Source organism: Panthera onca, chromosome F2 (genome assembly GCF_046562875.1).
Source record: "Panthera onca isolate mPanOnc1 chromosome F2, mPanOnc1 haplotype 2, whole genome shotgun sequence".
NCBI classification, from domain to species: domain Eukaryota; kingdom Metazoa; phylum Chordata; class Mammalia; order Carnivora; family Felidae; genus Panthera; species Panthera onca.
In genome coordinates this window covers 47,297,357-47,319,856 of record NC_138356.1, presented here as the reverse complement: position 1 = coordinate 47,319,856, position 22,500 = coordinate 47,297,357, and the positions used below count along the sequence as shown (strand labels likewise).

The window sequence follows — 22,500 nt, the reverse complement described above, 5'->3', positions numbered from 1 at the left end:
TGCCATCCTTTACCAGTAAATATCTAAAGAAAAAGTCTATGTGAAGCATTAGCACAGTGCACCTGCCAAGCCAGGCCTTCCTTGTAGGAACACACTCATCAACTAACACGAGGGTAGTTAGTGTCATTCTAATACTAATTTCTCAGACATGGTTTGAGCATTCTCCTCACCCCCTAAATTTGGGGGTGGTGGGCAGGGAGATTTTTAGATGGAATCCAAAAGAGCCAACAGAGAGTTTCCTCTTTTTTTGCCTCTCTTTCTTCCTTTAGTTGCTGTTTTGGCTGTCTCAGAACAAAGGCAGGCAGGAAGTTGGCACAAGATACCTACCAGCTATGGACTTTGTCAGTTTTCCAAATGCTCTTCTGCCCCAAGGATGCACAGATCCTCAGGCAAAACCACCCCTGCAAAGAATGGTCTGCTGGGATCACTTCCGCCAGCCAAAGCCCCATTCTCTCAGGCACAGGGGAGCAGGTTTTGACTCAAAGGAGCACCGGAGCCACTGACATAAACCCTGCTCTGACCTTGCCCCCACCCACCACCCTCTCCTTTCTCATAACTAACCTCCCATAAGACTCCCAGAGCCATTGACCTCCTCTTCCTCACTTCTCCGCAGGCAGCCTGGCTTATTCCTCCCATCTCTCCCTCTAGGGATCCTACCCCATGGGTCATCAACAAACTTCTTGTCAAGTTCAAAGGCCAGTGCCCTTGGCCCCTTGGCTGTACGTGAAATCTTCAATTGTTCATTCTTCAAACTTTTCTTCCCTTGGTTTCTATGAAATCAAGCCTCTCCTAGTTCTCCTGGTCTCTCTCTGAACATTCAAGTTCTTGTTTCTTCCTCCTCGCAGCCTTTGCTTGTTGTCCGGGACGTCGCCCTCCGCCCACCGGTGTTCTCTCCCCCACACCCTCTCGGCAGTGATTCTTTCTTAGTGTCAGCCATGATTTCCATGACCTACATGCCGATAACTCCAGCCCAGACGTTTCCCCTCTGACTTCTATTTCCTGGAGGTGCTGGTCCTCACATGGGTGTCGCGTGGGCCTGAGATCCGCCAGGTCCAGGGCTGAATTCATCTCCCCATCAGGGCTCTTGGGCTGCAAGCAACAGGGACTGACCCTGACTTGCCGGTGCACGGAAGAGACTAATTGGAAGGATTGCAAGATGGTTCCTAGAATCAAGGGAATCACTGGACAGCCTGGCGTCTGGTAGCCTGAACAAGGCCACTGCTCAGATTCAAGTTCCCGGGAGCAAATTTGACACACCCAGCTCAGATCATGGCCCCACTGCTTGGGGTCTGTAATCAAAATAAAGTGGAATGAGAGACGCAAAAGGTCTCAGACAAGACAGCAGCCACCAAGCCTTCCAAGTTTGTTTTTCTTCTGGACCAGAAGGGAGTCTCTCTCTCTATCTCTCTCTGTCTCTCCCTCCCTCTCTCCCTCTCTCCCCCTTCCCCCAACTCAGGTATCTCAACACCAGTCAGTCATTACATTCTGAGATTTTTAAAGTACTTCTCCAACCAGTGGCCTTCTCCATCCCTTGGACCTCTGACCTCCTTTGGAGTCTTATGATCTCTTGGCTTGATGACTACTGGTGGCCTCCTAAAAAGTCTCTGCTCCCTCTCTTGTCCACCTCAAGTTTGTCCTCCACGTGATAGCCAGAGTGATCTATCTAAATCCAGAGCTAGCCACGTGACTCCCCTGTTTGAGCTCCTTAACCTAGAGGGTGAGCTATGGGACTGGCAGCCCACATTTCTTGTTACCAAATAAAATTCTGCGGGGACCTGGCCCCTACCCACAACCCCTTCGCTGCAACCTGGTTTTTGTCTGTTTGTCTGTCTGTCTGTTTTTGCTTCTGGCACTCCCTCTTCCTGCGTGGCTTTCTTCTCCCCCTACCACCGTACCCTAACCTGGCCGTTACCAGTTTATCTTTAAAAATCGAATGAGGCTTCACGTCCTCAAGGCTGCCCTCCCTAAGCCTTTCCTGACATTTTGTGAGGGGTTGAGGATCCCTCCTGAGTGTGTCCATAATGCCCTGAGCATATCTCTATGATCACCACACACAACCCACTGTTTGAGGAGTATCTGTTCAGGTGCCTATCTCTCCTACTATCTACACATTCTTGAAAAGCAGGGATGAGACAAGGCATACAGTAGGTGCTTAGTAAATGGTGGGTTTGTTTTTTTTTTTTGAATGGTCACTGACTTTGGTAAATCATGTAACATCTTCGGGGTTTCAGCTTCCTCACTGCAAAAAGGAGATAGGTCGACCTCTCCCGTGTTGTGCGATTAAGTGAGATGATATAAATGGAACGCCTTGCATGGTGCCTGGCACGTGGTAAGTACTCAATTAAAAGTCACTTTCCTCACCGCCAAAAGCCCCTTTTCCCTCACCAGTAGAAGAGAAAAGAATGCTTAGTGCCCTCTGCTTAACAGTGCAGAGTCCAAGTTTTCTCTACTGGAGTGTAAGCTGTATGAGAAAATGAGGCCAGGCCTATATTATTAATTGCTAAATCTTTTGCAGGTGGCAGGTGCTCAATCAATATTTTTAGGATAAATGAGTAATCATCTGTGCTTATCTGACCCTGCATTTGTGCCTTCAATGAACTTAACGTTTTGTTTCCTTTTCCCATTTAAAAAAAACAAAAAAAACCCACCATCTTCAATTTCTTTAGTGGGCACGGTTTCCTGTTGCAAAGCAGCCAAGGCTTGGGGAAGAAGAGTCACCCCACCCAGGCCCGCGCCACAGTCCGGGCTTTTGCGAGCCACGCTGTAGCCCTGGGCAGGGTGACTGCAAATGCCCTGGGGAGGGGCACTGACACCCCTTCACCTGCTGACTGGCTTGGAGCACATGCTGGCTCACTGACGCGTACTGGCCCTTTTAATACCCCTAACAGTTGTGGGTGGGAGGTACCCTCCTCCCGCTGTATCAGGCAGGCTCCCAGAAGGGACAGGTTAGTGTTCTCAAGCTGGGGAACTAAGAAGAGTTTAATGAAAGGAATTTTGTAAAAGGGTGAGCAGGGTTTAAGGAGTCGGCAGGGAATAGGGTAAGTACCCCAGGGCTGGCGGCGGCAGAGTCCTTATCACCCCCCAAAATAAGAGGAGCAGCCAACCCACAGCATCCCAGGAGGGAGGGAGCCAGGACCATAAATACCCTGGCCTCTGCTTCTGCCTGAAGGGTGGGTGGTGGCGGGGGGTGGGGGGTGATCCCTGGTGCCAAATGCACCCCGGCCGGTCGGAGGGGTGGGCTTTCCAGGCCACGGGTAGGATGAGAAGAGTCAGGAGTGACCATTGTAACTAGGCTAGCCAGCACTAGGTGAGGCAACCCCTGCTGTCTAGCTTTTAACCTGCCCACTCTGCTCCTCTGTCTCTGAGACAGCGGCATGTGACTCCATTTGTCTGGCCTCCCATGCCCGCTAATTGTGCTTCCATTGAGACTAGGGCAGACGGCAGCACTCTGGGCTGTTCTGGAAGCTTCCACGAGGACCCTAAGAGATAGTCATGTCAGCATGGGACAAATGGGGAACTCCCAGATGAGGAAGGAAGGCAGTCCAGTCTTTATAAACACATACACATACCACACACACACACACACACACACACCCCATACTGCTCTGTGAACACGCACACACACACGCACACACACACCCCATGCTACTCTATGAATATACACATGCACACACACACCCAGGCTGCTTTGTGAACACACCCACATACATACACACACCGCCCCCATGCTGTTCTGTGAACCCCCAGGAAACCACCTGGTAACTCAACTCCAGGAGCATGGAGAATGCATCAGTGGACCCACCCCAGCACAGGCCCCTGCGGCAGTTAAGATCCTGGCTTGGGAATCAGACTCCCCAGGACTTGAATCCTGACTCTACCACCAGCTATGTGAATTTGGGCCTCATTTGTGAAACGGAAACCGTCATACCAGTAGGGGTGTTGTTAGGATTTAAATGCAACAGGCAATTTGCTTTGCACTCATTAAATGTTATCTACAAACCCCATCACGGTCATTTCTGTAGCTTTGCACTACCGTAACTTTCGACCTAATTGCTGACTCATTCCAACTTTCAGAACCCTTTAAGAATGAATACTTCTACAACTAAGGAAAAGGATGATGATATCTGGTAGGGAATTTTCAAGCATGACTGTTACACAAACCCCGTGGGCATGGCCACGCAAATATTACCGTGCCTCTTTTAAAGACGGAGAGAGCAACTAGCACCCAAGGAGACTAAGTGACTTGTTCAAGGTCACACAGGCAGTAACTGGCTGAGTCAGGGGCATCCCACTAAAGAGGCAGCACCTGCCAGCCGGCCTCCGCGGAGGCAGGTCTTCGCCCCCCAGAAGGGGCCGCCCTGCGCTCCCACGTTGGCTGTGGGAGGCCGGATCGCTTAACAATATGTGTTTCCCCAAACTGTCATTATGTCCTTGTTGGCAACAAGGAATATGTGAGCCACTTCCTCCAGCTGTGCCTGCGAGCAGGGGAGTGGCGAGGGCCCGCGGTCGGGTTGGCCTGTCCTCCGCGCACCGCCCTGCGGTCTTCCAGGACCCAGACCGCCTCTCGGGGCTTCTGGCTGCCGGCAGCGTGTCGGCTTCCCCGGGGCTGTCGCTGTGGTCAGGGACAGCAAGAGGAACCTGGCCCAAGGCTCCGCGTACTGGAGGTGGACGCCTGACAGCGAGAAGCCCATGTCTGAAAGCACGGCGTGCATTAGCATCCTCTCCTTCAGAGAGAGCTATTTTTGTCTTTCATCTCCAGAAACCGCGTTCCAAGATCAGGGAGGCAAGTGTCAGAAGGAGAAAACGGCCAGCGTCTCGAGCTCAGAAGAGAACAAGCCCCTGCTATTCCCTCCACGACAACCACGGCAACAATTGCCCCGGCCGCGACGGAGCTGGCTTCCCCTGCCCTTGGGTACCACACGACGTCCCGCACCCCCGTCATGTCATCTTTCTGTGGGATTTCTCTCCACACGCTCCACGGAGGAACCGGGTTCGTTGCCATGGTTACTAGCAAGTCACGTGGCAGCCTGGCTACCTAGCGGTGTAGGAGAACAGTGGGAGCCGACGGGGGGGGGGGGGGGGGGGGGAAGCATCCCTCCCCCACATCGGTGGCTTTTTCTTAGCCCACCCGCACGGCCCCAGAAGTCTGCCTCATTTCTGACCTGCCCAGCTCTGGGGTGAAGGGCCAGCCTTTCTTTGAGCAGCAGTATTTCCCTTTCATAATGGGATCAGCACAAGCCTCCTTCAAGGGCTTCTCCTTCTGGCCCAGGAGCCCCTCTGCCCCTCCCCAACGCCTCCTTTCCCTGACTCCTCACTCACACACACACACACACACACACACACACACACACGGGTGCTGTAATTAAATAGCTGTGTTGAGTGGGAACGGGTGGAGCATGCAGCCTACACCCCTTGAATAAGCTCTTTTTAAAAAAATCTGAGGATGGCATGAGTCAGGGAATTTCGAAGCCGTGATACAATCAGGACACCGATGCCTCCAGGGGGTGGTGGCAGGGAGCATGGACTCACCCGGATCGTACACACACCAGGCAGGGTCTGCTTTCCCAGCCACGGCCATGAAGGGGGTCCGCAGAGCCTCAGACTTGGAGTCATGGAAGTGGGTATATTCCGCCAGTCTCTGCCGTGGCGGGGCAGTCCTGGCGCCTGGCCATTGCCTTCCGGGGCAGAGGAGGTCTGGGGCCTGGAGGAAGCTCTCCAAAAACAAAGCTCTCTGCCTCCTCCCCCCACCCCCTCCTTCCCCACAGAACCAGGCCACGTTAGCAAGTTAGCGCGAGCCCGTGCTCTGAGAAGTTGGTCAGTGAGTGGGTGCACCTTAGCAACAGCACGGGCTGCGAGCGCACGTCTTTCTTTCCCTGACGGTCACAGTTGCCTACTTCTTTAGGTTCAGGTTACACCGCATCTTGTCAATTCCACCAGACTGGCTGGCGTGCTTTCTTTCCCCGAGGCAAAAACAAAGTCTAGATGATGGAAACGGACCCGGAAGAGTCAGCAGGCAGCGAAAGGCAAGGCCTGGGAGGGATGCTGGCCCAACTGTGCTAGGTTGGTTCCGAGGACTCCCTTCGGGACCCCTGCCTCAAAGAGCAAAGTGTATTCCGGGAGAAGAAGCAGACAGCTTCCCGCACGTCACTAACCTTACGGAGCACCGCAGGGCAAAGACCGAGGAGACCAAAAGTAAGGGGGCAGGGATGCAGCCCAAAGGGGTGTGAGACTCTATCCAATGGGGTACAAAATGCAGAACTTTTTTTGTTTTTGAATCTGCTTTGGTACATGTATCATAACGTACATAATTGTGTCCAGTAGGATCAGTTTGGGCTGAGATTAAGAAAGAAGAGCATAGCCAAAACGACAGGAGCTTCAGCAGGAGACAAGTTGATTTGCCCCTCAGGTAAATGGACCCCGGAGGCAGGCCGCTCGGCTGGTGAGCTGTCTTTCCTGGTTGCTCCAACATTCTCAACAGGCAGCTGCCACTTCACTATCCAAGGCTGTTGCTCATGGCCAAGCCGTCCTGTTCACGTTCTAGGTGGCAAGGAGAAAGAAAGGAAGAATCACATGTGCCTCCCGTGAGGACACTTCCTGGAAACTGTACTGTCCGCATTTAGCATTTACCTAGCATTTTGTCACATAACTTTGCGAGCTGCAAAGGATCCTACGAAACGTCATCTATTAGGGAATGCTAAACGTGCCTATCGGGGAATGCTATCGAAGGAAGCATGGACAGTGGGGTGCCACCCTCACGGGTGTATACTTACAAAAAATAAATGCACCTGTTAGGGGCATAATCAAAACTGTGGCCTTTGGGGTAGAGTTCAAAGACCACTGCTATGGATTATATACCCTAGAAGTACATATAACTGATTGAAGGAAGGAGTGAGGGATTTTTTTTCCCCACCACCTTGCATCCATCCATCCTTCTCCTGGTAAAGCGGTAAGGTGAGTTTTGTGTGTGGGCTCATCTCTCCCCCATTCTCAGCCACGCCGTTGTGAGGGGGCCCTAATTCGCCTTGGCTCACCAACTTCTCCCACACCCTTGGCCAATAGGATTGGTGCGGGTTGCTGAGAGTCAGGTCCAAGACTTACATTCAGCTCCTAGAAGGGGCACAGTGGACATGAAGCTCTCAGCCCATGAACTCTGGAGCCACCCAAACCCCCCTACCACCCGGATAGGAGAGCACAGCCCTCATCTAGAGGAGAGGGGAGAAGCCACACCGAAAGGACCAGGTCTTGGCGACCCCGTTTTAGCTTCGTATCAAACTGCATCGAAACACAGCATCACTTGTGATGAGGAGCCGTATTGGACCAGGTGCATGAGGTCAACCCCTACAACTGGCAGAGTAACCAGGTGGAAAGAGCCTGGGACAGGTGACTTCCTGGAGCAGAGCCACAGTCTCTGGCTGGATGTTGATGTGAAAGAGAAATCAATTTCCATCTTGTTAAAGCGATTGTTTACGTAAGAGTCATTGTTTTAGTGGCTAGACTATAACCTGACGGGTACACATGTATTATTTCATTTAATTTCTTTTTTTTTTTTTTTTTTTTTTTTAATTTTTTTTTTTTCAACGTTTTTTATTTATTTTGGGGACAGAGAGAGACAGAGCATGAATGGGGGAGGGGCAGAGAGAGAGGGAGACACAGAATCGGAAACAGGCTCCAGGCTCTGAGCCATCAGCCCAGAGCCTGACGCGGGGCTCGAACTCACGGACCGCGAGATCGTGACCTGGCTGAAGTCGGACGCTTAACCGACTGCGCCACCCAGGCGCCCCATTTAATTTCTTTTTAATGATCTTATTTCATTGCCCAAGGTCTTACAAGCAAGTGGGTGCAGGGCGAGAATTTGGGCCCAGGACTGGCTGACTCAGGATTCTCTGCTCTCGCGGGCCCTCGGCTAACTCTCTTCCCTCCATGCTGGGTGGGGTCACACCTTTTACTCTGTGCTGTCGTGTCTCTTTGCATGTGGCCGCTTTGGAGCCAGAAGCTGTGCGGTTCCCACTTGCATTGCCCCGGTCAGGCTGGGCCCTGATGCTCCATAAATGTTGATCCAATAAATAATAAATGGTGTTACTGAACTTCAGAACAGATCTAGCAGGCTGTTGGAGGATCAAATGAGATCATGTTTGAGAAGAGGTTTTGAAAACTACACAGTGGTTATAGTTAGCCCTTTTGTTAGGAAATCCCCGTATTAGGGTCAGGAATGTGGCTGTTTCTGGCTCTGCCTTCTGGTGCCTTCCTCTGAGAGACAGGCCTTGGGGTCGTGTTACTCTTAAGAGTCAGAGGGCACCTTTGAGACCACTCAGATGCACCTCCTGGTGCCCTCCCACTCCCCCACCCCCACCCCAGGTGCACTTGTCCTCCTTGATGGCTTCACCAAGGGGTCAATTGGTCAGTGACCCTCCCAACAGCTGGGCACCATGGGCAAAATATGACTCGACAGTGTAGGGTAGGGGACAAGTTCTGTTCCGCTCCCCAGATAGATCCATGAGTTCTCTCCTTTTTGCCTCTGCACGTGCTCTTTTCTCCCCAATAGTCCGAAATCCTCTTTCTTTTTTGTTTTCTTTTTTAAGTTTATTTATTTATTTTGAGAGGGAGTGCAGGAGGGGGAGACGGAGAATCCCAAGCAGGCTCCACACCGTCAGTGCAGAGCCCGACACGGGGCTCCAACTCACGAACTGTGCGATCACGACCTGAGACAAAACCAAGAGTCAGACGCTTAACCGTCTGAGCCATCCAGACACCCCCGGAGTCCTCTTTCAAGTTCAGGTTCAAAGTCACCTGCTCTGTAGAAGTCTTCCAAGTTTGGCAGGGGCATTTAGGTGGTCTCCTCTCTTTCTTGCTGTGTCATTTTGTACTTAACTCTATTATAAGCCATATCAAATTACATTTTTATTTGTGCTTTTTTATAAACCCACTTCCTCACCCCTCCAAACTACCACCATCACCTTTCTTACATGAGATTTTCAAGGACAGAGACTTGTCTTACTCTCTCGATTCTCCAGCACCTACCTCAGTACCTGGCACCTGTTGATAATTTAATGAACGCTATTGAAGGGATGAGTGAGTAAACACAGGAGCAGGGGCTGAAAACTTGGTCCCTGGCGTTAGACAAACTCATGTTCAAATCCCCTTGACGAATCATACTCATTCACTCATACGTGCTACTCATCCACTCATTCAAATTTTTAGTACCTATTATATTCCAGCCACCCTGCTCGACCTTACCATAGGGCAATCGGGAGGGATGGGGTCTCTGCCTCACAAGCTTATATCTGAGGGAATGTTAGAGACTGAAAAGAAAAAAGCCCATCAGTAAGTAAACAAGTCTCTAATATGTCCTCCGACGGCAATGAACGGGGGGAGTGTGACAGTGGACCCGAAGCTGGGGTGGACTACTTTGAGTGACGAGTGGGCAGGGAAAGCCTTGCTCGGAGCATCTGAGTGAGTCCCAAAGAGTGGGAATGAGACGGCCTTTTGGAGGGCTAGGGGGAAAATGAGGAACAGCCACCAACAGAAAAAAGGTTCTTCTCTCTCTAAGGCTTAGTTTCCTCATCTGGACATTGAGATAATAATAGCATCCGCTACATGGTTTTTGAGAAGCCTCAATGCATTGAAACACAGCATCGAGCCAGGCACACAGGAAGCAGTCTATATGTTTTAGCTCTTATTGTCAGTTATGGGTCATGCGACAGAAAGGAAACGAGGGTGAGGCCATGTGGCCCTCTGTAATTGCCACTTCCTTTGCCAAGGTTCCAAGCCATCTGTTAAATCACCCACGTAAGAATGTTCCTGGGGAATTAAAAAAAAAAAAAAAAAAAAAAAAAAGAATGTTCCCGGGCACCAACGTCCATCTCTCTGGTCTACGGTCTCTAGAACCTCTTTCAAATGCGTGTACATTCCTCAGGTTGGCAGAGAAAATAAACCAAATGGAAACTTGTCTGTGAAAGCCCTCAACGAAGGTAGTTATTGCTACTGCGTTCTTGCCCCGTAGTCTCTGGACACCCCATGTTCTGGCTGGCGGCACACCATCTGGTTAGCCAAGGACCTTCTTAAGCCAGGCCCCTGAAACTGAGCGTGGAGCTTCCAGCAAGCTCTGGCCGAGCCGGGACCTGGCCTGAGGCCTGCAGACCCAGCACAGCCTCACACATAGGTAATAAGTTAGTAGCAGAGGCAAGTGTATTGCCTCCCCCTTAGAACAACCAGATTCACCTCCAGCCTCCTAAGTTCTAGCAGGTGAGACAAGTTTTGCCCCGTGACTCCACAGCCATGGCCGTCTTTCAAGGAATTTCAAGACACTCACAAGGCTAGTCTTCCCTACTGGGCAGACGGGAGCATCTTGGCATTTGTAACAGCAGCAAAGAGAAGGATTCTCGGAATCTCAGAGGCAAAAGGCGTCCCTGCAGTTCAAATTTTTCTGAACCCGTGGTTTCTCTGATGAGGGGTGCGTGCATGTGTGTGTGTCGTGTATGCATGCACACAGGTGTGCGTGCAAGAGAGGGCAAAGAGTGCTGGCTCCATACTCTAAAGCCACTGACTCTTGTAGATATGGTTATTTCACGTATACATGTTTTCAAGGCTGCCCTTAAATGGTAACATCAGCAGAAAGATGCCAAAGAGTGTGGCGGTACAAGGGCTTAATTACAGGGACCTTTGTCCAACGAACATGCCAATAATTTGCCTAGCTGAATGATTCAGCAGTAATGCTGCCAGGTTCCCAAAAAAAGCCCATATCTGGGATGACGTAATGTCTCTCCAGCCCGATGCAGCCATCTCCCCACACCCACCGTCACACATTTACCGTCTCTTCTTAGGAGCCACATTTCCATCTGTGAGCTCTTCACTCGCCATCTGCATTGTGACAAATATGTATTTTATTATTTAAATGGTATTACAATGTACAGTGTTGCTAATCTAGCCCTTCATGTTTAGAAAGGCAGTAGAAAAATGAAAACTGAAAAAAATCCTGGCCCCTGGTGAGTTCTATGTCGGCAACTCATGCCTGCAGAATGCCTCCCAGTATCTCAGGTTGGATATTTGATCTGTGCATCCCATGAATATTTATACGTTGGGGCAAAGTGATTGGTTTAATTTGTCACTGGAAATTGAGGTGACAGTCTCGATTTGCGAAGCGGTACACGTGGCAGGGACTGTGAAGGGAAAGAGACTCTGGTCCTACCCCAATGCACTCTGTATGGAGCTGGAAGATACTTTTCCTTGCCTACCTCAGATCCATCAATCTCCCCCTTCTTCCTGACCGGACAGGTGCTCGGGGAAGGTGTTCTTATCGTCATCTAAACTAATTTTGGTTTTCCTTGCCACTCCTGGCTAGACACTGCATTCATTTTATTTCAGTTTATCTCAACGAGGAATTAAAGGAGTCCTGCTGCGCGTGATGGGGGGGGAAGGTGGTTCTGAGAAAGATTTCTTTCCTGATAAAAAAAAATCCAAAGAATAAGTAGCTCCCTTTTTTGACCTCTGGATGTTGTTATGATGCACAGAACTCCTGCAGCCATCCTGCAGACGTGAGGGGAGGTAGCTGGAAGGATGACAGAGGTGGCGAAAATCTGAGTCCTCGATTGTTGTTAAGTCGATGATAAACCAACCCAGAGCTGCCTCCACTTTTAGACATCTCATTATATAAGATAATAAATCCTTTGTTATTTAAACTGGTTGGTTCAAGGCTTTCTGTTCCATAGAAGCTGAAAATGTCTTAACTATGTGAGGCAGTGACTTTCAAGCTTTTTGGTCATAAACCAAAGTGAGAAATATGTTTATGTGTAATGCACTCTAAAATGTTCCATTTTTTTTCTACTTAATTTTTAAAAATTCAGGTCATGACCCAACACAGTGATTTCAAAACTCACTAGTGGGTCATGATCCACATTTCTGAGAACATTACAGTCATAGGGCACATAAGCTAGTGTGATATAATGAAAGCATAATGTGGTTAAGTGTCATAAAAGACATACCAACACAGTGCTGATCGCTTTGAACTTGGGGAAACAGGGAAGCTTTCGCGGAAGGGCGAGACCTTGAAAAATACCTACGTTTGGGGGTTCAAGGAATGACATGAGAAAAGACGAGGTGGTGAGAAGTGCAGACACCCTCCAGCACCAGTGTGTAAATGTGGGCAGAGGTTGATGTATGTGATTTGGAGAGTAGTGAGAAGTAAGGTCTGATTCTAGTTAGAGAATGTGCAGCCTTGAATGGCAAGCAGATGAGAGGCCGGATGAAGGCGTTCAGAAAGGGCCAGGACTAAGGAAGTCTAAAATGCTGGCAGTTGCAGCCTGGGTTGGGTCTGTGTCATAGCAGAAGCTTAAACTGGTGGCGTTTAAAGCTTGAGGCAAGTGACAAGGGCCTCCGCTCTGGGAGGCGAGCCCCCGCTCTGTCCCTTCATTCTGCCTATACTCACTAAAAACCCATCTTACGTGCTCTGCCTGTGAGCTGCTTTCGGCGATGGGCAAAGAGCGAGCTGGCCTTTCTAAGAATTCAGCCTGGCATCCCCCACGTGAAACCGACAGTGCCGATATTGTGATTCTTCTAAAGAAAACCAACAGGGTGAGAAAGAGTGGCCGGTTTTCCATTGCAGAAAGGCCAGCAACCCCCAACTTCTCATTGTTCTTCTTGCGCCCACCTACTTGCCTTCTGATGAGTTCGTTCACATTTTGTTAGATCTCGCCCCAGAAGTTGGGCTGAGCCTTGCTACTTGGCATCTCTAGTGGGAAAAAAAAAAAAAAATCAGTGGAGGAGGATTTGAAATTGTTGGTTAAATTGGATGTTTGTGCTATCTGTGGATTTTAATTACCCATGTCATTCCTTCTCTACTCTCTCCCTGAAAATCAAGAGTTGATTCTCATGATGGAAATTAATCAGAACTAGTCTGTGACTTCTCTTTTATTATACCCACGGACCTAAGGGATGGGCAAATCGGAGAGGAATTTTACCAGAAACCCAAATACTGGAGAATAGAACCAGATTATAATAAATCTAAAGCAGAGGCAAGTTTATTCTTATCCTCCCCCTTTAAATTAGCAACTGTTTTTTCATGTGTAAATCGAAATGATCAGATTTCTGGAGCCTTGTTTCTGCCTTGACATTTGACACTGTTCGTGATTTGGGCAAAGGTCCCTACATTTCTGCCCCGACTGGCTCCAGACAGAAAATCACAAGTAATACATATCCTTTGGGAGCACAAAGCAAGTTCATTGCTTCATTTGGAGTGAAGGACAGACATTTCCACGATGAAAAGCACCAGCTTAACCGCATTTGACCCCAGAGCATATGAAATTAAGTGATGAGTTAGCATGATTACATTGGTTAATTATCTCATCAATATCTTCTTCAAGTGGTTTATTTGGGCTTTTCTTTGTAGAACTTTTCAATGCCTCATGTGTTGGAACTTCAGAATGGAGTTCACACAGTGAATGAGTGTGTGAAGGAAAGAGTAGAGAGGTGGGTGCTTTCCTCTCAAGTCCAATGCCACACTATCCATCTCCTCCCAGTCCTGCTTGTGCTCCTGGCTTTCCTGCTTGGGTGCTGACACCCCCATCTTCCAGGGACCTAGTCCCTTTGTGTCATCCCCGGTGCTGCCGCTCCTCACTGCCACGTGCAGCTGATCACCAGATTCTTGAACTTGTCTGGCTCCCCTCTGTTTCCGCTGCTCTCACACTGAATTCAAGCGCTCAGCGCTGCCCTCTGCACTGAACGACTGGGCCAGCTTCTTGGAGTGGCCTTTCTGCTCCATTCCTCTCCCGTCTCAGTCAACCCCTTACGTGGCTACTGGAGCGACGTCCTAAATCCCAGCTTCAAACCGGCCACTCACTCCCTTGCACCACGTTCCTCAGTGACTCCCCATCCAAATCCAAACTTATTAACACAACATTCAAGACCCTTCAATACTGAGCCCCAGAGCCTCATCGCAGGGTTTTCTCCCACGATGCCTGGTTCATGGACCAGAGTGAAGGGTAGGGTAGAACCTCCTTGCATTTCATCGTGAAGAATTGATCGTATTGTATTACGATTCCTCGGAGTCTGAAACACCTTCTAGACTCTAACCTTCAAGAGGGCAGGGGCTGGGTTTTCACTCTCAGTGTCTACCATTGTGCCAGGCACATGATCTGTACACAATAAATATTAGTTGAATGAATGCAGATGTCATAAATACCTCAGAGTTTCTCGTTTGAAATGGAATTTGCTTACCAATACCTAATATAGCCTTTTAACTTTCTACTAACGTACGTATTCAGGATGCACAAAACAGTAAGCGTTCATAATCCCACCATAAGTTAAGACAATTGGAAAATCCACTGCCTGAATTTGGAGGAAATTTAGGGTAATTCTAAGTCTTATATGGCCGACTTGAGACTCAAAGTCGGGCACAGGACCTACTCCATGACGTCAAGCGACGTAGGCCTATAATGCCAAAGAAGGAAGCTGGACATTTTATTTCTCTCTAGATTTTTGTCCTTTGGCTTAGAGGCCTAAGGTCTGGCTTGCCCAAAACGTCAAAAATCCATTCTTCAATTACTCAGGTTCTTTGCTTCAGGACAGAACCTCATTCTTTTCTTCCCAAGCTTACTAACAGTAAGCTCTCGCTTTCTGCATTTATTTAGACACTGCAAGTCCCAGTTTAATAAATATATTCCTAGAAAACAATAAGTGGAAAGTTGTGTACATGTATACATGATGGCAGCGGGTGGGTGGGCATAGTCTTATGGCAGTTGTGCCCTGGGAGAGTGTAGTCCAGCACATGGGGTACCTTTGGGGATGACGGATACAGGAAGAGTTCTGGTAACAGTACATTCTGGGGACTATGGGTGTGTGTGTGTGTGTGTGTGTGCGCACGCGCGCACATTTCACGTGTTCAGAATGTCGACAGACCAGATACTAGATGCAGGAGAACATTCTGACTCGACCTTACGAAGCCGGACTAAAGGAGTAACTACTTTCTGGATATTAGAAATTGCACCTAGCTGTGCACATTATACTCTCTTTCAGTTGAAGACCCGAGGAATGGATTCCACCAGCATCCAGATGGACAGTGAGGGGTGTCCAGAGAAAGCCACACTGCATCTTTTGGCAGTCCGTAGACCCGGACAGATCACTCTTCGTTGCCGGGTAAGCTCTAGAATACTTCATATAAAGGAGACGCACCGTTATCCTGAAATCTCGAGGAAGGGCCTAGTATTTCTGAAAACAATGTACTGCGGGAACCAGAAGAGAATTTTAGAAAACTGCATTTGCATCTTTGTGAGGACAGAAGAGGACATGGCCTTTTAAAGCAGAAGTTGATGAGGAAAGAGCAGGTTTAAACGACATGAGGACAAAGTTAAACCAAGGACCGCCGTGGGAAGGCTGAAAACCCAAGGTCACATGGTGAAGGTGACGAGACCAAAGTTAGCAGTGGTCAGAGAGCACCTACTGGCTCCTGCCGTCACCGAGGGAGAAAGAAAGGCAAGCTGAAGAGATGCAATGAGCAGAGGCTTCTCTCAAGGCTCCAGCGACCAGGTCACCATATCCACGAAGCTTTGCCCAACAGCTGTGTGTTCAGGTAATGCGTTGAGTGCCTCCTAGGTGTTAACAGCCTGGGTGCTATAGGCCATGATAAGATGATGGTCAGTTGGACACAGTGCTCACCTTCCTCAGGGGTCCCTTCTGCACCTTTGGCCTGATCCATCTTTGGAACCTTTAACATTCCGTTGTTCGGGACCGCAGACATAGCCACCCCCCTCCCCCGGGGAAGGACATTCTCAAGGACAGGGTTTCTCCAACAATAGCAGCTCAGAATCAAGCCCTCGAGAATCCTCTGGTGTTGGTTTTCTGACCACACCCCCTAAGGCCTCCTGGGAGTCCAAAGTCCACTGTTATTGCGATCTGGAATTACCTGGTATTTCCTATGCACGTTTATTTTCCTTGTGGACATTTATTCAAAAATGATCTCTAATAACTTACTTTAATAGCCTTTTCCCTGACTTTAAAGGCAATGCAAACCCCTTTGATATATAAAAAAGCACAAAGAAAAAAAGATGTCCTCTATAAGCCGTAGCTGCTGAGGCCCACGCCACTCCATTTTGACCTCAGCCACACCTATCCTGAGCCCTCGGAACAGTGCTTGACGTGGAATAGACCCTCAGTAATCAGTATTTGTCAAACGGATGGTCAAGAGCAAGTCCCATGGTCGCCATGCTGGGCCGCACATCAGGCTGAGAGAAGGCGCTGTTCTGGTAATCGCAAGCACCCCTCAGCCGCGCTTTCTGGCCTCACGGTGGTGGTTGCTGTAGCCCCGGGGAGCTAGAACCATATCTCCACTCTCAGGACTGCCAGCACCCCTGGGCCTGTGGCCACCGGGCACCTTGTATAGCTGGAGTGGTCCTACGCCCTCAGGTCTGTGGGGAACATAAACCATCTTCGAGCTTAAGAGTCCTGGTTTTCCAGGGGCACCTGGATGGCTCAGTTAGTTGGGTGTCAGATCTCAGCTCAGGTCATGATCTCACGGTTTGTGAGTTCCAGCCCCGTGTTGGGCTCTGTGCTGACAGCCCGGAGCCTGCTTCGGATTCTGTGTCTCCCTCTCTCTCTGCACCTCCCCAACTCCACTTTGTCTCTCTCTTTCTCTCTCAAAAATAAATAAACATTAAAAAAAAAAAAAGAGTCCTGGTTTTCTGATACTGAACACTGCACCCTTTAGAAATGGAAAGAAAGGACCCCTCCCCTACTGTCTTTTCTCATAAAGGTGGAAAGCTGATGGCCTTACCGACCTATGACTTGGGTTCATGAAATTTTTAATGCTTTTAATATTTTTTTAAGTTTACTTATTTTTGAGAGAGAGTGTGTGAGTGAGCAGAGGAGGGGCAGAGAGAGAGAGAGAGAGAGAGAGAGAGAGAGAGAGAATCTCAAGCAGGCTCCAAGCTGTCAGCGCAGAGCCTGATGCAGGGCTGGAACCCACAAATCATGAGATCATGACCTGAGCTGAAATTGAGTTGGGTGCTTAAACGAGTGAGCCGCCCAGATACCCCACGTGCTTTTAATATTTTGATTGGTTTTCATGTGTCGGCGCTTGTTTTAAATGCTCTCCCACCGCCCGCTTAACTGTGGTTTCGCCTGAGGAGCTTGCTCTGTTTCACTTGTTTAAAAATTAATTAATCAATGAATTTTTGAGAGAGAGAGGGAGAGGGAGACACAGAATCCAAAGCAGGCTCCAGGCTCCAGGCTCCCAGCCATCAGCACAGAGCCCAACGCGGGGCTGAAACCCACAAGCGGTGAGATCATGACTTGAGCCGAAGTAAGATGCTTAACCACCTAGGCCGCCCAGGTGCCCCTCTGCTTCACTTTTAAGGTGCAAAAGCAGAATGATTTATTTGGAAGGAACCTGACCAGGAAGTCCTGCCCACAGCAGGACACAAACCCCTCGGCCTTCCTGTCTCCTCAGCGAGTACAGCAGGACTTTCCTGATGGCACCTCTGGGGGATGAGTCCCTGAGTGGGAGCTTGTGTGAGGTTGGCTCCCTCTCCTACCCTCAGGGAAGGACTGGGCTCAGAGACTGCACCCTGACGTTGGGAGAGAAGTCTAAAGCTGTGAGGGCCACCCAGGTACCCAGTGGAAGCCCCACCACGGGAAGGGACTCGTGCAAAGGTAGGTAGCTGTCTCCGTGACCCCCAATCCCAGCCCCCAAACAGGGTGGCTCCCTTAACTTGGCTCTTCCGCTCTAGGCCCCGTGTGACATTTCATTAGCTTACAGGTTGCGCAGCCAGCACAAGCTAGGAAGCCACCCAGAAAGGCGTTCAAGGTGACAGTGCCCAGCAGCGGGCACCCAAATTCATAGGTTGAAGTCCTAACCCCAAATGTGACGGTGTTAGGAGGTGGGGCCTTGGGGAGGTAATTGGTCGTGAGGGTGGAGCTCTCTGGGATGGGATTAGTGCCCCTCGAAGAGACTCCCGAGAGTTCACTGTCCCTCTCTGCGTTATAAGGGTACAAATTAAAAATGACCATCCACCTTCATCAGAACCTGATCATGCTGCCTCCCGAATCTTGGATTTCTAGTCTCCAGAACCGGGAGAAATCAGTTTCTCTTGTTGATAAGCCAACTGACTGATCTAAGTTGCCAAGTAGAATTTAAAAGGAAAATAATTGGAGCTGGGGGTGCCTGGGTGGTTCAGTCAATTGAGCGTCCGACTCTCGATTTTGGCTCGGGTCATGATCTCACAGTTTGTGGGATCGAGCCCAGTGTTGGGCTCTGTGCTGACAGCATGCAGCCTGCTTGGGATTCGCTCCCTCTCTCTCTCTCCCTCTCTCCCTCTACCCCTCCCCCATTCACTCTTGCACTCTCTCAAAATAAATAAATACATTTTAAAAAATCAAGAAAGAAAAGGAAAATAATCGGGGCACCTGGGTGGCTCTGTTGGTGAAGCGTCTGACTCTTGATTTCAGCTCAGGTCGTGATCTCATGGCTCGTGAGATTGAGCCCCGAGACCGGCAGTGTGCTAACAGCTCAGAGCCCGCTTGGGATTCTCTCTTTCCCTCTCTCCCTGCTTCTCTCCCTCTCTCCCTCCCTCTCTCCCTCCCTCTCTCCCTCCCAAAATACATTAACAAGCACTTAAAAAAAAAGAAGAGGAAAATAACTGAGAATAAAATAGGACGTATGTCAACATGCAAGTGCTGGGCAGGACCATGCTAGAAGAAATGCATAACAACGTTCCAGGTGCTAGGGTCCCTCCCCAGAATCCTTCTGGTCTGGCAGCTCCCCGTGCAGGCCCACACAGGCTTGTTGTAGTGGAGACTCGAATTCCATGAATGGCGTTGGCATTGCTCATGTGATTTTTCTAAGGCAGCGAACGACTCCTGGAAAAGTTCTGAACAAAACCGAGCACGGTGTTCCTTTGACGTACGCGGTCGTTGCTCTCCTGGAAAATACGAGGTATTTTTAAAATGCTTTGGGTGCATAGATAAAAGAGAAGTAGCTTTTAGCTCAGATGATTTTGAACAGTTTCCCCCCCGCCCCCCCGTGGGAACGTTCAATGAGATGTGCAGAAATCACGTAGCTCACAAGCATGGGCTTGTCTCACACACTGCAGGGAGTTCACCACCCCTGGCCTTTCCGGCTCGACGCGCTAACGGTCATGGTCCTCCCTGAATCCTCATGACCACCGAAAATGCACCCCTCCCGGCTGCTTCAGCACCCCGGCTGAGAGCCGCAGACCCAGCACGTCCTGATGCCCCCCCATTCCCCTTCCCCGTGACGAAGCGGGAGACGAATTCGACTGGAGGCCTCTGGCGCGAGGTGTTTCTGCCCAATGAAAAGAGACAGCGGAGCCCAAGTAGCAGATCTCGCTGCCCGCGAGAATGCCAAGGTCCAAGCCAGGCTCAGGAAATAAAAAGGAAGGTTTGGAATCATGGAGAAGATGACTCCAATACGCTCTAGGATGAGTCTTGATACTCACTCTTCCTATGGGCAAAGGTGCTTTTTTTTTTTTTTAATTTTTTTTTTTAACATGTATTTATTTTTGGGACAGAGAGAGACAGAACATGAATGGGGGAGGGGCAGAGAGAGAGGGAGGCACAGAATCGGAAGCAGGCTCCAGGCTCTGAGCCATCAGCCCAGAGCCCGACGCGGGGCTCGAACTCACGGACCGCGAGATTGTGACCTGAGCTGAAGTCGGACGCTTAACCGACTGAGCCACCCAGGTGCCCCCGAAGGTGCTTTTTTAAAGGAGTCTGATCTTAAAAAGCTAACTCCTCTTTCCACCCATTTACCATAGTTCAACAGGCAAGTTATGGGCTGAGGAAACGATGTCTGCGGGCCTGCAACCCGGAGAGTTTGAGGACAGCCGGCCTGAGGAAGAGGCCATCACGGTGAGCGGAGGGGACAGGTGGCGAGAACTGGGGTGTCCGGTGGCTCAGAATGAGCCCCTCGGTCAGCCAACCTCCATTCTGCCCCATCTCCATTCCTTCGATATGTTAAATAATTGTGCAAGCCGGTGCAGTTGGGCTTTTCTCTTACGACAACCAAAAGCGTCTTCCTGATAACAGTGTTCATATTCTGGCTGTTGGGAGGTCCCCTTTCTGGGCTTTATGTAGAGAATTTGCCCCCTTTCTTGGTTCTACCTTGAAGTGTGGTGGTTAAGGAAGTCTCTGTGTTCACATTCCACCTCTGTTTTTATAGGCTGTGTCCATTTAGGCAAATCACTTCATCTTTTGAGGTCTCATTTCCTCATGTGTCAAACGGGGGCCATAATAGTTTTCTGACTCTGGGGACATGGGGATTAAATTAAATGAGTTAATGTAAGAAAAGCATTGCAAACTGCCTCGCACATCCTTGATGCTGAATAGGTGCTAGTTGTGATTAGAGTCTTTTTAGTTTTTTGCTTGGATCTCTCTCGGCCGAGAACGCTAGAAATTCAATTCCAACGAATCCAAGCAAACAAAGAAAAGTCATCAGCAGCCGCGGGCCCCGAGATGGGGTACCGAATCAGGAAGAGCTGTTGAATCAAGCCCCTGAGGATGGGATGTGGAGCTTCTAGATGAGAGGTTGTGGCTTCTGGCTCCCCGTAAGAATCACCCAGAGGGTTTTTTTTTTTTTTAAGTCTCTGAGGCCCAGGCTGCACTCAGGCCAATTAACTAAAAATTTCTGGGGTCGGACCCAGACATCAGTGGGTGTAAAGCTCAGGGGATCCCAGCGTGCAGACGAGGCTGAGAACCACTGCGCAGATGATCTCTTCATCAGACTTGCTTCTCTCTGTCGGGTTCCATTCTACAGAAAGCTCGTCCCGCCATGGCCTCAGATGTCTACCCTCCTATCATAGTCTCGATAGAAAAAAAAGAAGCAATTAACAAAGCATCTTTCAGTATCTGCATTCTGCATGTCAGAGGATTTGTCCTGCTTCATCCGTCTCCTGCTGGTCCTCTTTTCTTTCTTTCTTTCTAATTATTTATTTATTTATTTATTTATTTATTTATTTATTTATCTTTGAGAGAGAGAAAGATCAGGGGAGTGGCAGAGGGAGGGAGAGAGAGAGAGAATCTCCAGCTGTCACCTCAGAGCCCAATTCCAGGCTCGAACTCACAAAATGTGAGATCATGACCTGAGCCGACCTTAGCTGAAAACAAGAGTCCGATGATTAACCGACGGAGCCACCCAGGCGCCCCCTCACCCCTATCCCTGCTCGTCCTTCTTATTCTGATCACTGTTGCGGAGGGCTGGGGTCCAAGCCACTCCAGTGACCAGGAATCTTGATTGACAGCACACCAGACGCATTTGGGATGAGACAGCAATTCCCTCAAAGATCTAAGAGGATCGACCAGGGGAAAATTGTATGTATCATCTAATTAAATAAAACTGGTTACACGTCATCTTGGTTGATACAATTAATTGTCAGCATGTTTTGCCTCAGCCATTTTCCCTAATGGATAGGATTTGGGTTTGATGGGGTCTTTTCTTCAGGTGTCTTAGCCACCGCAAGTGACAGGTTATTGCATCGCTGGGACAATGCCTGGCTGGTCTCTTGGCTGCCTGGACGGGGATTACAGGTTCTTCATTCCCTGGAGCTGCTTATTCACTGACTCCTTGTCCCGCCCACAGATGACTGATCTCATAGGTCACCTCTTGAATTCACTCCAGGATAATCTTCTAACAACACTGTCACCCGTAGGTACTGACTACACGGTATTTCGATTCAAACTGAAATCCAAATTTCCATTTCCTCCAACTTTTGACCTCTCTTTTCCTTTACTCACTTATCTTCAGGTGGAGGAGCTCTTGTGGGAAGGCACTTTTTTTTTAAATTTTTTTTTAAATGTTTTAATTATTTTTGAGACAGGGACAGACAGAGCATGAGCAGGGGAGGAGCAGAGAGAGAGAGAGACACACACACACAGAATCCGAAGCAGGCTCCAGGCTCTGAGCTGTCAGCACAGAGCCCGACGCGGGGCCCGAACTCACAAACCGCGAGATCATGACCTGAGCCGAAGTCGGACGCTTAACCGACTGAGCCACCCAGGCGCCCCCACTTTTTTTTTTTTTAAACAAAAGATGATTGGAGGGACACATGGAATCCTCAGTGGTGCTTATCCACTTGTTCTGAATAGCACTTACCATATTCCCTTTTCCAAACTGGACATCATTGGGAACAACAGAACACGTTCCCAGCCTTCCAGAAAGTGGAGGGTTTTGTTTTTTTTTAATCAGCCTGGGTGTGGTGTATCTGAGGAGAGAAAGCACAGTAAATACCTGTACATAATTAGCATCATTGCCGACCTAATCAAACATCCCCAGCCATGCCTATCTGCATCCCCGAGGGTCTCAAGCGACTGTGGTTGATTTCTGCCGCCCTGCTGTTGCACATTTGCTGAATTCAGCTTTCCTTTAGGTTTCACAAGGTTTTGGTTACACACTGAGCTGTTAATTTTGATAGCCGTGTTTCCCAACCAGCTAAAGTCATTGCTGCAACGTGACAGATGGGCGACGGAGAAATGGCTGCAACGTGGATGCAAGGGGAGTGA

The 22,500-nt window shown here is 49.3% G+C and overlaps 1 long non-coding RNA gene across 6 annotated transcripts in view; it reads left to right on the top strand.

Moving 5' to 3' along the window:
- The window catches only part of LOC132664359 (uncharacterized), a 42,147-nt gene extending 21,245 nt beyond the window's left edge, over window positions 1–20,902 (top strand). For 4 of the 6 annotated variants that reach the window (XR_014136552.1, XR_014136555.1, XR_014136551.1 and 1 more), the window contains 6 exons: window positions 2,232–2,329; window positions 4,760–4,990; window positions 5,903–6,192; window positions 10,001–10,159; window positions 15,007–15,126; window positions 19,761–20,902. This is a non-coding gene — a long non-coding RNA (uncharacterized LOC132664359). The remainder of the gene's footprint in view (window positions 1–2,231; window positions 2,330–4,759; window positions 4,991–5,902; window positions 6,193–10,000; window positions 10,160–15,006; window positions 15,127–19,760) is intronic. The other 2 variants (XR_014136554.1, XR_014136556.1) reach the window with 2 other exon arrangements.
- The last annotated feature ends 1,598 nt before the right edge of the window (window positions 20,903–22,500 follow it).